The sequence below is a fragment of the Solanum stenotomum genome, chromosome 2 (genome assembly GCF_019186545.1).
Source record: "Solanum stenotomum isolate F172 chromosome 2, ASM1918654v1, whole genome shotgun sequence".
NCBI lineage: Eukaryota > Viridiplantae > Streptophyta > Magnoliopsida > Solanales > Solanaceae > Solanum > Solanum stenotomum.
The window spans coordinates 17,692,610-17,708,163 of NC_064283.1; the positions used below are offsets into that span (position 1 = coordinate 17,692,610).

The window sequence follows — 15,554 nt, forward strand, 5'->3', positions numbered from 1 at the left end:
TTTTATTACTTCATTGTAATCTTAAATCAATTCAAAATCTAACATCCTCAACTATCTTTACACCCTCTGCCCTATTTGTACATTTTCTAATGCATTAATTAGAGTTTCTCCATTTAACATTTTCTATAAAAATATTGTGATTTAATTGTAATATATAACTTAAATAATACATATAAATATAAATATTTGATGCCTAAAGCCAAATTTTATTAGGAGGTCTTAATTTATTTTCTAGTTGACATATATAAATTGAATGACAAAAATAACAATAACATATCTAATATAGTCCTACAAGTTAGTTCTACGGAGTAGGATGTATACAAACCTTATGAAGTAAGAATATAAACAATGTAATTTTTTAATGAAAAAAATATAATATAAAATTAGAATATTAAAATCCGGCTCCAAAATTTGATAAATTAATTTACATAGCGATATAGAAATAGAATTGTGCAAAATCTNATTTATATTTCAAATATAGAAATTCATGTCAATATATGCCGTTGGAGTTCACAGAATTTTTGGAGGGGTCCATATTTTTCAATCAAAGCCACTTTTAAACCTTAAGCAGACAAACGACCACCATATAAATCAATCTACTTTATTTTATTGAAACAAAATAAGACTCATTCCCTTAAGAAAGTTTCATTTCAATCTTTTATCGAGAAAATTTGGACTCCGAACTTGATTAAATTAATTCAACATAAATGTAAACTCCCAAAAAAGAACCAATCATTAAGAAAAATTAGGAGGTGACTCAACTATAGGACTAAAAGCTACTTGTTTACAACAATACATGAGATAAAATCTTGCTCATTATTTAGCATTACATAACAAAACAAAATGTTGTCATGATGTCATCTACACCACTAAGTTGAGTTGAGAGATAATTTTTTCAGTTTAAATAGGTATCTGGGAGCAACTACCTGAAGCGTTGACACCCCTTAATAAAAATCCTAGGTCTGGCACTGTTGTCATCTACACTACTAAGTTGAGTTGAGAGATAAAATTTTCACTTTAAATAGGTATTTGGGAGCAGCTACATGAAGCGTGGGAGTAGGGCGTCTCAACAATATTTGAGGCCTAAAACCAAATTTTATTAGGAGGTCTTAATTTATTTCCTAGTTAACATATATAAATTGAATGACAAAAATAACAATAAGATATCTAATATAGTCCTACAAGTTAGTTCTACGGAGTAGGATGTATACAAACCTTATGAAGTAAGAATATAAACAATGTAATTTTTTAATGAAAAAAATATAATATAAAATTAGAATATTAAAATCCGGCTCCAAAATTTGATAAATTAATTTACATAGCGATATAGAAATAGAATTGTGCAAAATCTGATAAGTTGATATAATGATATCGAAATAGTATTGTGTTGCTTCAATATAATGATAACTTGTTGTAATGCTTGAAATTTGAAGAAGGCATTAAAAGCAAATTTGATCTTTGGAACACAAACAACAATAAATTTTGCATAATGCAAAAAGTTTGACCGTTTGGGTGACTTCCGAATATTCCATAATAAGACAACTGCTCGAACTGTAAGCACCCCTCACTTCAAACTCTAAAGTTGTGAGTTTGAATTAACAAAAGAGCAAAAAGGTAGGAGCTCATACGAAGAGGTAAAAAAGAAAAAAAAAAGGTAGGATAAGAAAGGGAAATATAAGAATAATAATATGAGTTCAGGTTATTATTATTCGGAATATAAATCAAACAACAAAATAGATACTCACCTAAGAATGATACTACAATTACCTAAAAAATATTTTATTTCTCAATTATTACAATGATCCCACATTAAATAAGACAAAAATAATTATATTTTCTACCCAATTTTTTTTTTCCACAAATTTAACCATATGTGATACTTTTTTTTAAGGGAAAATTGTATATAATGACAAACTATTAATTCAAATTAAATGCTATAACCATAGTTTGATTTAATTGTGCCCCGTAGCAAACTGTTGTCAGTCGCCTCTCTCCCTCAAATTCTCACTCGCCACTCTCCCTCTCTCGCTCGCTCGCCAGTCTCTCCCTCGCCTCTCTCGCTTTATACAAACAGAAATGTATAAATTGTGTTTTTGTTTGTATAAAGCGAGAGAAAATTGTATATACACATGCAAATACATATATCTTCGTCCTATACACTTATAATTATACAATACAAATATTCCCCTGCCTAGTTCTCTTTTGCCTTTCTCTCTTTCTCGTTTTATACAAACACATATTATACAAAATATAATGTATAATTTATGTTTGTATNAAACCATAGATATGAATTAATTAGAACAGTAATATTAAACCGACAAGAATTAAAATATAAACAAGAAAGGCTACAATACAACCTATATGCAGGAGTATGCCAAAAGTCTTTGCTAGCTCAAAGAAAAGCAATATTTAAATTACAACTAGAAATACAAAAAATCGAGTATAAATTAAAGTACAATTTAAAGTGAATAAGGAAGAATTTGCTATAGAAGAAAAAACCTATGAAAATCCAAAAGGATTAAAAATAAAAATAATATTTTCAAACTTAGGAAGAAGGTATAAAAAAATAGGTGAAAATCTATATTTAATGATAGAAAAAGAAATAGTAAGATTAGAAGATAGTCTAACTGCAATGGTAAGAATAACTAGAGAAAATGAAGAAATAGATAGGAAAAAAGAAATAGATACGATAAAACAACAAGCAAAATTAGAAATACAGCAGATCGAAGAAGTAAAAAATGATAAAATAATAGCCTTAGAAAAAGAATTAACTATGCTTAAAGAATTATATGCGGCCAGACAAAAAGAAAAAGAAATAGAAACAGAATTAAAAATGGAGATAGAAAATTTTAAAAAACAATTAATTAAAGAAGAAGGCATCCCAGATATAAGCATTGATAATGTTGATATAGATGAAAATTGCTCAGAACAAGGTTCAGATATAAGTGAAACATATACGGAAATATTAGAAAAAAATAGGAGAAATCGAAATTATCAATGATAAAATAGAAATAAATACGAAAGAAATAAAAAATAAAGCAAGTACAAGTACACCAGAAGTAAAAAATCCAAAAACACTAAGTCCTAATTATTACACAGTTAGTTATGAAGAATCTGACAGATATGATAGTTTATGGAATAAAAGATTAAACAAAAAATGGACACCATTTACAACATCCCAAAATAATGGTTTCTTAAATTTAGATTGTGTAACAGATATAAACAAAACAATACAATTATGGGTAGGATATATATCAAAACAACTAATAGATAATAAAATTGGAATGACAGAAGTACCAGGATATATAGAAAGGACACTTATAGGAACAGTAAAATTATGGTTACAAAATTTAGCAGAAGAAAGTATAAAAACATTAAGAAATAATAAGAAAATAGATGGAGAAATTGCGACTACACCAATTGACATATTAAATAAATATGAAATAGCTATAAGAAATGAATTCAGTAGTACAACTACAGAGGTAGAAGAACAAAATAAAGAGAAACAACTAAATAGGAATTTAATGTTAAAATTAGCTATATGTAATATGTGTTACATAGAAGAATACACGTGTATTTAGAGATTATTATTATAAAGGAACATATAATACAGAAGAAGCAAAAGAAATAAGAAAATTATATTTTACAAAACTACCAGAACCATTTAGTTCTAAGATAATAAATGACTGGAATGAAGCAGGATTACAAGATACACTTGGTGCAAGAATAAAATATTTACAAAAATGGTATTCAGAAATATGTGAAAAATACAGAGAAGAAATAAAAATGGAAAAGACAATAATTAAAAACCTAGCATGTTGTAAAGATAAGATAGCACCTCAATTCGGATGTAATGATAATTATTATAAAAAGAAATATAGAAGACCAGGTAAATATAAAAAATATAAATCTCACTATAAGTATAAAAGACCAAGAAGAAGATATTATATAAAAAATACTAAAGCAAAAAGACCTTTTAGACTAAAGAAGAAAATAATAGAATGTACATGTTATAATTGCGGAAAACTAGGACATCTAGCTAAAGATTGTAAAGTACCTAAGAATCCAAAGAAAAAACAAATATCTGAAATAATAATTAATGATGAAACATATACACAAATAGACTATATAGATTATGAACCAGAAAGCGATGATAGCATATATGAATTTAAGAACGAACTATCTGAAAATGAAATAGAAGAAGACTATAATGATGACTGAAAAAGACGTACAAATAATAAATAAAGAAGAGTATATAAATGAAGAATCTACAGAACAAAAAGTAATATTTGATATCAATATATTTGAACAGATAAAAGGAAAAGAATTAGATCTCAGTGTAGAAAAAATATTCAAAATACCAGTACTAAGAAATATATTTAAAAGACAAATAGAGGAATATTATGTAGTAAGTCAAAAAGAACATATAATAGATTGTAAATACACAAAAGGAAAAGCAAGAATACCTATAATAAATAAATGAATAATAAATAAAGAAATACAAGAAATAAAAGCTAAAGATCCCATAAAATACGTACACTTAGGAGGAATATAGATATTAATAAAAGTTTGTTTCAGAGAAGGAATAGATACACCAATAGAAATATATTTGGCAGATGACAGAATAATAGAATCAATAGAAAGAAGCATAATAAGTGCAGTAAAATGAAACTTAATATACCAAAAATTCAAATTTATAATAAGTGCTAATTATTCAGTAGCAATAGAAGATAGGAATATAGATAAATCATTAGTATTATATTGGAAAATGTCAGGAATAGAGTTAGCCCCATGAAGTAAAATATTTACAGCTCGCTATAAAAATCTATATGTACTAACAACAAAACATAAGATAACAACAACAAATAAGATAAATAAAATAAAAATAGAAAACCCTTTTGAGAAAATTGTTACAGTAATAGATAATAATGATTATAGTTATAAAGAAATAGACATAGAAGAAGATCTAGAAATAGTAAGTGATAGAATAAGTACATCAAAAAAAATAAAAAACATAGATAAAGATGTTGATACATCTCAACTATCAAGAAAATCAGCAGAATATCAAATGATAAAAGAAATTGAACCATATCATTACTATATAACTGGAATAATAGAACAAAGAAATCATATTATCATAATAAATACTGGACAAGAAGAAAATTATATACCAAGAGAACTAGTATCAAAAGAAGAAATAATTGTTAAAGGACAAGTATGCCCAGAATTACCAAAAGAATGATCATATATAGAAGAAACAACTCAAAAAGAAGTAATAATAGGAGAAATAATCATACCAATAACATTTAAAATATACCAAGGAGATAATATGACATTAGGAATAAAATGGTTAGAAGAAATGAAACCATATAATCTAGAAAACACGCAATTAATTATAACCTATAAAAATAAAAAGGTCATTATTAAAAGAGCAATATGAAAATTTATATACTTGCGAAAATAATAGTAGAAAATTACTATAACAGATATTACACTCCAATGTTAGATACAGGAGCAGAAGCAAATATGTGTAAACATAATTGTCTACCAGACGAAAAATGGGAGAAATTAAAAATACCTATAGTCGTAACAAAATTTAATAATGAAGGAAGTATGATAACATATAAAGCAAAAAATATAAAGTTACAAATATGGGATAAAATATTAACTATAGAAAATATATATAGTTATGAATTTATAAATAAAGATATGCTTTTAGGAATGCCGTTTTTAGAAAAACTATACCCTCACATAATAACAAAAACACATTGGTGGTTTACCACACCATGTAATAAAAAAATAGGAGCAAAAAGAGTAAATAATAAAAATAGAAAGTCTACACCATGGATTAAAGGGAGTGAAAAAATCACATAAAAACTAGAAAATATTAAAGAAAGTGCCCACAATATAGAGTTAATCATATTTTCAATAGATAAATTAAAAATAATTCAAGAAAAAATAGATATGTTATATAGTGAAGATCCCTTAAAAGGATGGGAAAAACACAAAACAAAAGTAAAAATTGAACTAATTGATGAAAATAGTATAATAACCCAAAAGCCATTGAAATATAATTTTGAAGATTTAAAAGAATTTAAAATGCATATAAAAGAACTATTAGAAAACAAATATATTCAAGAAAGTAATAGTAAACATACAAGTCCAACATTCACAGTAAATAAACACAGCGAACAAAAAAGAGGTAAAAGTCGTATGGTTATTGACTATAGAAATCTAAATGCAAAAATAAAAACATATAATTACCCCATACCAAACAAAGTATTAAAAGTAAGACAAATACAAGGATACAATTATTTTAGTAAATTTGATTGTAAATCAGGATTTTATCATCTAAAGTTAGAAGAAGAATCTAAAAAATTAACAGCTTTTACAGTACCCCAAGGATTCGATGAATGAAACGTACTACCTTTTGGATATAAAAATGCACCAGCTAGATACCAACATTTTATGGATAATTACTTTAATCAACTAGAAAATTGTATAGTATACATAGATGATATATTGTTATATTCACAAACAGAAGAAGATCATATACGATTACTAGAAAAATTTATACATATTATAACACACTCAGGAATAAGTTTGAGTAAGAAAAAGGCAGAAATAATGAAAACTCAAATAGAATTTTTAGGAATACAGAGAGATAAGAATGGTATAAAAATGCAAAATCACATAGTACAAAAAATAATAAATTCTGAAGAACAAATAGAAACGAAAAAGAAATTACAATCATTTTTAGGATTAGTAAACCAGGTAAGGGAATATATACCTAATTTAGCAGAAAATCTTAAACCTTTACATAAAATACTAAAGAAAGATGTAGAATATTATTTTGACAAAAAAGACCAAGAACAAATACAAAAAATAAAATTATTATGTAAGAGATTACCTAAATTATATTTTCCAAACGAAAATAAAAAATTTATATACATAGTAGAATCAGATGCAAGTGAAATAAGTTATGGAAGAGTACTAAAATACAGATATGATAAAGAAAAAATAGAACATCATTATAGATATTATTCAGGAACATTTACAAATCCTGAAATAAAATGGGAAATAAATAGAAAAGAATTATATGCACTATATAAATGTTTATTAGCTTTTGAACCATATATCGTATATAATAAGTTTATTGTAAGAACAGATAATACGCAGGTAAAATGGTGGATCACAAGGAAGATACAAGATTCGGTAACAACCAAAGAAATACGAAGACTAGTATTAAATATACAAAATTTTACATTTACAATAGAAGTGATAGGTACAAACAAAAATGTCATTGCAGATTACATTTCAAGACAAAGCTACACAGACGAATCTAGACAAAGAAAATAATATTGAAAAGATACTCAATACTATGACATTGCTTTGTACAAAAGTAGATAGCCTGGATAAAGAGCTACAACAAATGAAAAGTCAGCAGCATGACAATAAATATGCGGAGCTAAGTCAATCGGAAGACTTGAAAATTTCAGAGCTAGAAGGTGACGATGGGAAACACCGAAAAACCCAAACTAATAATTTGTTACATGCAGCTACAGGAAGCACCTCTGCAACAAAGGAAGAAAACAAAACTAGATATGTTAATACAAACATGAACAAAATATTTGAAAAGCCATTTACACCAAAAACTCAAAAAGAACCATTATTCCTACCACCTCAGCTTAATACATATAAGGAGAGTATAGGACAAAACAAAAAGACATATAATCATATAACCAGGGCCTATATAGAAAATATTCACAAAATACAAGCTTTCTTAAACCTAAATCCCAGATCCAAAAATGTAAAAAACCCTAATGAAGACTATATTACCCAAAACCTACAAGGATATAACAAATTGATTGCACAACCAGGAACCAGCACCAATCTAGTAGGAACTTGCTATCACTATGGATTACTAAGTACCGTATATACCGTGAAAGGAGACGAGATATCAACAATCCCAGAGCTACACAAAGCATTTATGCATTATAAAAGAATTACTAAAGGAACACTATTTTATATAAAATTTTATTCAGCACCAGCCGAGATATTATATGACGAAATCAAACCTATTATACAAGTAATAAAGATTGGATTGACAAGAGAGATGATAATACCAGAAAAGATAGAGAAGCAAGAGGAAATACAAAAGATTGAGATACCAGGATTCTATGCAAGAAAAAGAGTTATTGGGATAGCTACAATATTAAATGAATTATCGACTAATTATTTAAGTGGAAATTCGGTATGGAGTTATTACGCCAAATAACAAACCATGATATATTCAAACTCTAGAGAAACTAGAGAAGCAGATATGGAAGAAATACGTCAGTGGATATTAAGTCTACTAAAACCTGAACAACAACCAACTACAAGAGCTATACGACGAAGTTTTATTTCACCAGAGATAATGGCAAATTATTGCAGAACTATTGGACACAAATACCCAAACCATCAATGCTCAAAATGTTATGGCGAAAATAATGTAATTCTAGCTGTCAATCTAGAATAAAGAAGGCCGACAAGATAAAAAATCAGCAAAGAAAAAGTTATTTGTCCTATTCGAAAAGTAAAGTTAGTGGAAGATAGTTAGTGGAAGAATAAATTAATGTAAAGTAGTAAGCAACGTGTACATTACTATTAGAGATGTAAAGTAACTATAGTTGATGTAAAGTAACTATAGTTTATGTAAAGTAACGATAGTAGAGTTACTTATAGTTGTATATATAGTAGAGCCAGAAGGCGAGATAAGGCTAGACTTTCTCGACGGAAAGCAAAGCCTCTTGTATACAAAATATTCTCTAATAAAAATCTAAATTTCAAGCTAAGCTATGGATCAAAATATTCCAGATACTACACAGGTACATATATTCATGATTATGCATAGCTAAATCTATTAATTCCTGAATATCATAGTATTGATAGAATAAGTTTATATTAGTTATTATATACTAGAATTATTACCAGCATGTGTTCTAGTTTGTTAACATGAGGAAAAAGGAAAAACTTCCAGACTATGTCATCCTAAAGTTGAAACCATAGGCATGAGAAGTCGTGAGGGGAGTAAACGAAGTTGAGGCGCTGTTAGGAAGAGAGTACCTTTGAAAGTACAATGTTAATAGTGATAGGAAAACATGGTTGGAAATAATCTAGTTTATAGTAATCTAATATGAATAATATTCGTCAAAATTATGATATAAGGAAATTGTATGAAAATTGTTATGTCTTATTTACATGATGAAATGTTATTAACATATAAAACATTAATCCTGTGTATACTTGAAAATATAAAAGTCATAGATCTAAGAAGGATAATATGGGAAAAGATATTTGAAGAAGAGGAAGAAGAATTAATAAACCAGATATGGTATGAGATAGATGAGATAGATAGGATAAATAATGAAATCTTAGACTTTAATTTAAGTGATTTAGAAATTCAATATTCAGATTAATGATAAATCAAGAATACTTAGAATATTGGCAACAAACTATAATAGATATTACTTTATTAAGTAATTTAATAAAAGAAAACATAGAAACATTTCAACAAACTCACAACATACAATATATAAATTATATATTGGAAAACATAAAAGAAATTATAAGATTAATATCTTTAGAAAAAATGTATTATGAACGAATTAACCTTGAGAGGTTGCCAACGATTTATACAAACGAGAGGCTGACAACAATTTATACAAATGACTTGCCAGCGAAATTATACAAATCTAAAGAGAAGCCAGCGAATTATACAATTGCTTCTTTTGTATATATGTATAGCGAAATAGGCATAGCATGTTTGCTATGGAGCGCAATTATGTAAACTATAACTATAACATACAAATATGATTTTTGTGTTTGCTATATGTGAAAATTGCTTTTTTTTTAACAATATATATTTTTAGGAAAAATTGAGGCCCAATCCATTACTTCGGTAGCCTTATGATTGAGACTACCCAACGTGGAGCGCTTCAATCAGTATATCACCTAGTCCTTTACCCACTACACTTGTCAAAGAAAACCAAAAAACAAATCAATTGACCTCTTATAAGCTCTGACTGGTGACATCTAGATCCACCTAGTAATTACGAGAAGTGTAAAATATTATGCTTCATTTGTAATTACACCAAATTCAATTACCAGGATGTCCTTCCAAACAAACCCTTAGTATACTTCTCTTTATTGTCTGATTTATTATTGTTTAAAATTTGCAAGTATTAGGTTTCACATGACGTCTTGTTTAGATCCCAACAATGTATAACTGATAAAATACAAAATAAAACTAATTTTATTGAGATAAATATTTTAAACTAAAATAGAGAAATGAACATAATATATTGTTGTGGGTTCAACTCCCCAATGCTCAACTAGAAACTCATTCAGCTTCAGGGGATGTACTTATCACTCATTGAGCTTTAAGCACCTGAGATTGATATTGTCCTAGAGCCCAAATTGGAAAGATGTTCCTATATGCAGAATACGATGTCATGCAATTCTTGTTGAACACTCCGATTATCTCCTGCGAAATTCAAGATTATGGCAAACATAATATAAGTACTTGTATTTTTTTAGAACAGACAAACATAATATAAGTTAAGGTATACATAATTTGAAATTTATGTGCAATACTCGAAGAGAAGTAAGTAAATAAGATAGCATTACAACTAAATAGGGGTGCGATATTTTTCTTTGATACATCGCATGCATTACCTCTAGAAAAAGTTGTTAGTTCATATTTCTATGTAGATATATGGCACCTGCGCCTAAATCAACTCCAAAAATTAGCTCACGTGAGGAGGATTGTCCAAGTCATATAAGGAGACCACCAATCAAATCAATGTGGAACGTTTACCCACTTTAACACCCCCTTCACTCCCAGGCCCAACTGGAGCGTGGACCGGGAGTTCAAACTGAGATGGACCTGACTTTGATACCATGTAAAGATATGACATCTAGGCCTAACTCAACCCCAAAAGATAGCTCTATAAGAAAAGAGGTTACATTTACAATCTATAATATTCTATAAAGATATGACACCTGAGTCTAACTCAACTCCAAAAGCCAGTTCATGAGAGGAGTATTGCCTTAACTCCGAAAAAGGATTGCTGATGTGCAATCTTGGAAGAGTTAAAGAAAGAAAATTTGTGACACTTAAGAAAACTTGTATCACGATTCAAAGTCTACAAAACGGGCCAACCTCCCCAATACTCCAACCCTTTTGAAGTCATAAATAGGTTAGCTGATACTACTTACATAACTAACAATTTGAATCCCTTTAAACAAATTAGAATGGATCTCTCCATTTATGTTAAGCCTGACATATTTCAGTTTGTTACTCAAGATTTTGGACCTTTAATATGTCTTAAGCTACAAATCTTAGTGACTGACTGCAGAATTACCTGCTGAGGAAAATCTCCATTTTCAAGCTGAGAATTTATCAATACCTTTGCTGCACGGTGTAATGGAGTCCGATCCCTCTCTGCCTGCACAACAAAATCTAATACATTTCAGTGGTTATCAGTTATCACAAAACAAAAGACTTCATTGATTTTATATAAAGCACAAAGTAATGCAGCTAAGAGATATGTAATAATCATATTGTAGAGAATCCTCTAAGAGTGATTGAATTCCTTCCGTGGTTCAACTATCATGAAGTCTATGTCTGACTCCAGGAAATCGTGTATGATTTTCTTAAAAGCAATTAACTAATCTTTCAAACTAATGGAAAACCATCAATTATTTAGCTTTGGAAGATAATTTTTGGTTCACAAGAAATAACATCATAATTTATTTAATGGCTTATCACTACACCAAAACTGAGCTCTTAATTGCTGCAAAATATGTACTTTTAGCGGCAATTAGACCTCTTTGTAAATGTCCCTAAAACTATAGCGACATTGGATTAACTAATGCCGGTAAAACTGGCTTTAGCATTCTTTAATTTGTTAATGTGTATATTTATTGACCCTAAAAGTTATTTTTGTTGTAGTGTATTGGTCCTTGAAGCTCTAACAAGACTAGTTGGTTTAACTAACAACTCCTTGAATGAGCTATGTTTGCAGTGGAAAGTTATTTGTACCTGTCCAGCTTCAATAAGAGCCAGCATAGCCCATGAAGTACAAACAATGTGAGATCTGTTACCCTCAAGATTTGTATACACCTACAAAAGCGCAAAAAAAATAATGAAACTTACAATGCAGAGAGGCAAAAATAACTCCAGCAATTGCAAATAATTTAAAGTTATGTACAACAGTTGAGCTAAAATTAAGGAGTTAATAGCTCGACATAGTTATCAATTGATTGTAACATTTTTCTATTCGTCTATCAAACACGATTACCAAATTAGTTGATTATACATGTAACTCAATGATTCCTTAATTATTTCTATGATATTTATAACATACAAGTTCTAAATCAAAGAGTTCTTTTGTGTTCAAGTATAGTAGATATTAAATTAGGGACTTCATCTCTCATTTTATCCAGCCGAAGAAAGTGAGAGACGTGGTATTACAAAACATAAAGCAAGTTTGAAGATGTTATCTTTCTAGTATGTTTAGGTAAGACTCACAGGTGTTTTGATGTTAAAAAATTACATAAATAGCATTTTCCACCATACATAGAAAGAGTACAAGGTATCGGAATAACCATTACATGAAATGACTTTTACCTTGTTTTGACAAGACAGATAACTCTCTCCCCAGCCACCAGACACTACTTGTTTTGACAAGAGAAAATCACAGGCCTTACGGATGCTAGAAGAATTGTTGAAGCTCCTCCCAGCAGCCAGAAGGCCCTTCACCCCGAACCATGTGCCATACGTAAAGCAAATTCCCCAACATCCATACCTAAAAATAAACCTCAACATTAAGTGAGGGGAAAAGAGAAGGTAAGCAGCAAACAGACTTAAATAAGAACTAACCAAGAGCCATCTGCTGCTTGTATCTTTTCAATGAAGGCGGCACCTTTTTCAGTACAACGCTCCACGTCTTCTTTTCGATACCCATGGTATAATTTTTTAAATGCTACCAAAGTTTGAATTACAGCTAAGGTACACTCTACGTAACTGCAAATATTTTTGGGGTTAATGTTAAGTTCTAGACTCTTAGCACACACCTCAAGTAATCTAATATATGAAACAAGATACAGGTGTTGATGCCTTACGGATAATCAATAACAATATCACCGAAAGTCTCAGCAGGGTTGATTATCTGAAGGAAGAAAATACAATGCAACATTAACAAAGGACTTGCATAATAGAAATCTAAGCAGAAGAATGAGAAAACATGCAAGTAGTGTCTTATTTATACTCGTCATCAGAGAAGGTAGTATCTTACTGATACTATCAATAATGAGAATGAGAGTGGATTTGTTGTTGAGAACTCATGTTTTCACTTGTATTTAATTCGCTCACATATGGTTTTTATTGATCTGGAAAAGGCATACTACAAAGTCCCAGGGAGGTTCTATGGATTTTCTTGGAGTCTGGAGGCGTACCTGTGGCTTACATTTAGAGCGATTAAGAACATGTGTGATGGAGCCAATACCCGAATAAGAACTGTGGGTGGAGACTCAAAAAACTTCCAATAGAGATGGAGTTGAATCAAGGATCAACTCTTAGCCCGTTTTTATTTACCTTAGTGATAGACGAATTGATACAACATCTTCGAGAGGATGTATCATGGTGTATGTTATTTGCAAATGCATAGTATTGGTTGACGAGATACCTGACAAAGTTAACACTAGCTAGGCTGGAGGTTTGGAGAGAGACCCTAGAGTCTAAAGGTTTCAAGTTGAGCAGTATTAAAAAAAAGTACTTAGAGTGCAAATTTAGTGAAGCAACATATGAGGTGGATATGAAAGTAAGGATTAATGAAACACAAGTCATCCCCAAGAGAGGAAGTTTCAAGTATCTTGGGTTAATGATCTAAAGAAGTGGGAGATAGGTGATGATGTCAGAAGAGCTCGCATCCTGTGTCCTATGTGATAAGAATGTGTCACCAAGACCTAAAGGCAAATTCTATAGAGTGGTTGTTAGACCAATACATAGTTTGGGCCGAAGTGTTGTTCAGTCAAAAACTCACACGTTTAGAAGATGAAAGTAGCAGAAATGAGGATGCTTAGATTGATGTGTGACCATACTAGGAAATAAGATATACGGGGCAAGGTGAGAGTAGCCTCAGTGGCTAACTATGTTGTATGTGACAAAGTATTGTTCAGTCAAGAACTCATATGTTCAAAAGATGAAAGTAATGAGGATACTTAGATGAATGTGTGACCATACTAGGAAATAAGATAAACGGGGCAAGGTGAGAGTAGCCTCAGTGGTGGACAAGATGAGAAAAGTGAGGTTGAGATGGTTTGGGTATGTAAAGAGGAGAAGCACATACGCCATAGTGAGGAGGTGCGAAAAGTTGGTGGTGATAGGCCTAAGGAGAGGTAGAGGTAGACTAAAAAGAGTTGGGGGAGGTGATTATAGAATATGGTACATCTCTATCCCATCAAGGACATGACCCTAGCTAGTAGAGCATGGAGCTCGAAGATTAAGGTAGAAGGTTAGCATGTACGTAGTTGATCGATTTATGTGGGAGGGAATAATTCTAGCTTCGAGTTGTGGGGTCCATATATATATTTTGAAGTCATCATTTGTTGCACTAGGCAAACAACATTAGTCTTCCATTGCTCCAAAATTGCAACAATGTCAAAAAGCTTAAATGTTGTTTACCTACAAGTTTGAATTGTTAGTTTCCATTGATGTCATTAGTGACATTAAATGGGCAGAATTTTTCTTATAAATAGAGCACTTATGCTCATTTGTAAGGACACACCAAAATAGAGAAGCAATAGAGAGTAGAGAAAGTAATCCACAAATTATTTCTTAGTTTGTGAGAAAATAGTGTGAAATTAATATTATTGTGCATTGTAAGAAATAAAAGAGTGTTGAGTAGTAGTCTTTTGACACTACCAATTTTTTCATCAATATTATTGCATTACTTATTCGGGTATCATATTTACCCATTTTAATAATTGGTATCGTTGTTACTCTTTTCGTATTGTTATTTAGTTTGGACATTATCCTGGGTGTGATTATCATTTTGTCCTACAACGTGGTATCAGAGCCATGGCAAATAATAGTCCGTTGTCCTTTCGGTACCCGTCTCACTAGAGAAATTTATGGAAAATGGTGTCTACGAATGGAAGTCATTCGTGGCTCTCAAGATGTTTTGGACATTGTAGACAAATGGTATACAAAATCTGTTAATGAGGAAACTTTGTCCTCAAATGAAAAGGAGGTCTTGTTGAAGACAAGAAAGAAAGATCAACATGCCCTCACTCTCATCCATCAATGTTTGGATGATGGCATGTTTGAGAAGGTAGTTGATGCCACCACCTCAAAAGAAGCTTGGGAGATTTTACAAAGTTCTCTTCAACGAGTTGATAAAGTAAAGAAGATAAAACTTCAAACTCTAAGGCTGACTTTGAAGTTTTAAAAATGAAAGAATCTGAATCCATTTCGGATTTCTGTTCAAGATTGATGGATGTTGTAA

General features: G+C 30.1%; 1 pseudogene; it reads right to left on the minus strand.

Annotated features, from left to right (window-relative positions):
- Positions 1-10,369: 10,369 nt before the first annotated feature.
- LOC125855771 (cycloartenol Synthase-like) overlaps positions 10,370-15,554 on the minus strand; it is a 28,920-nt pseudogene continuing 23,735 nt past the window's right edge.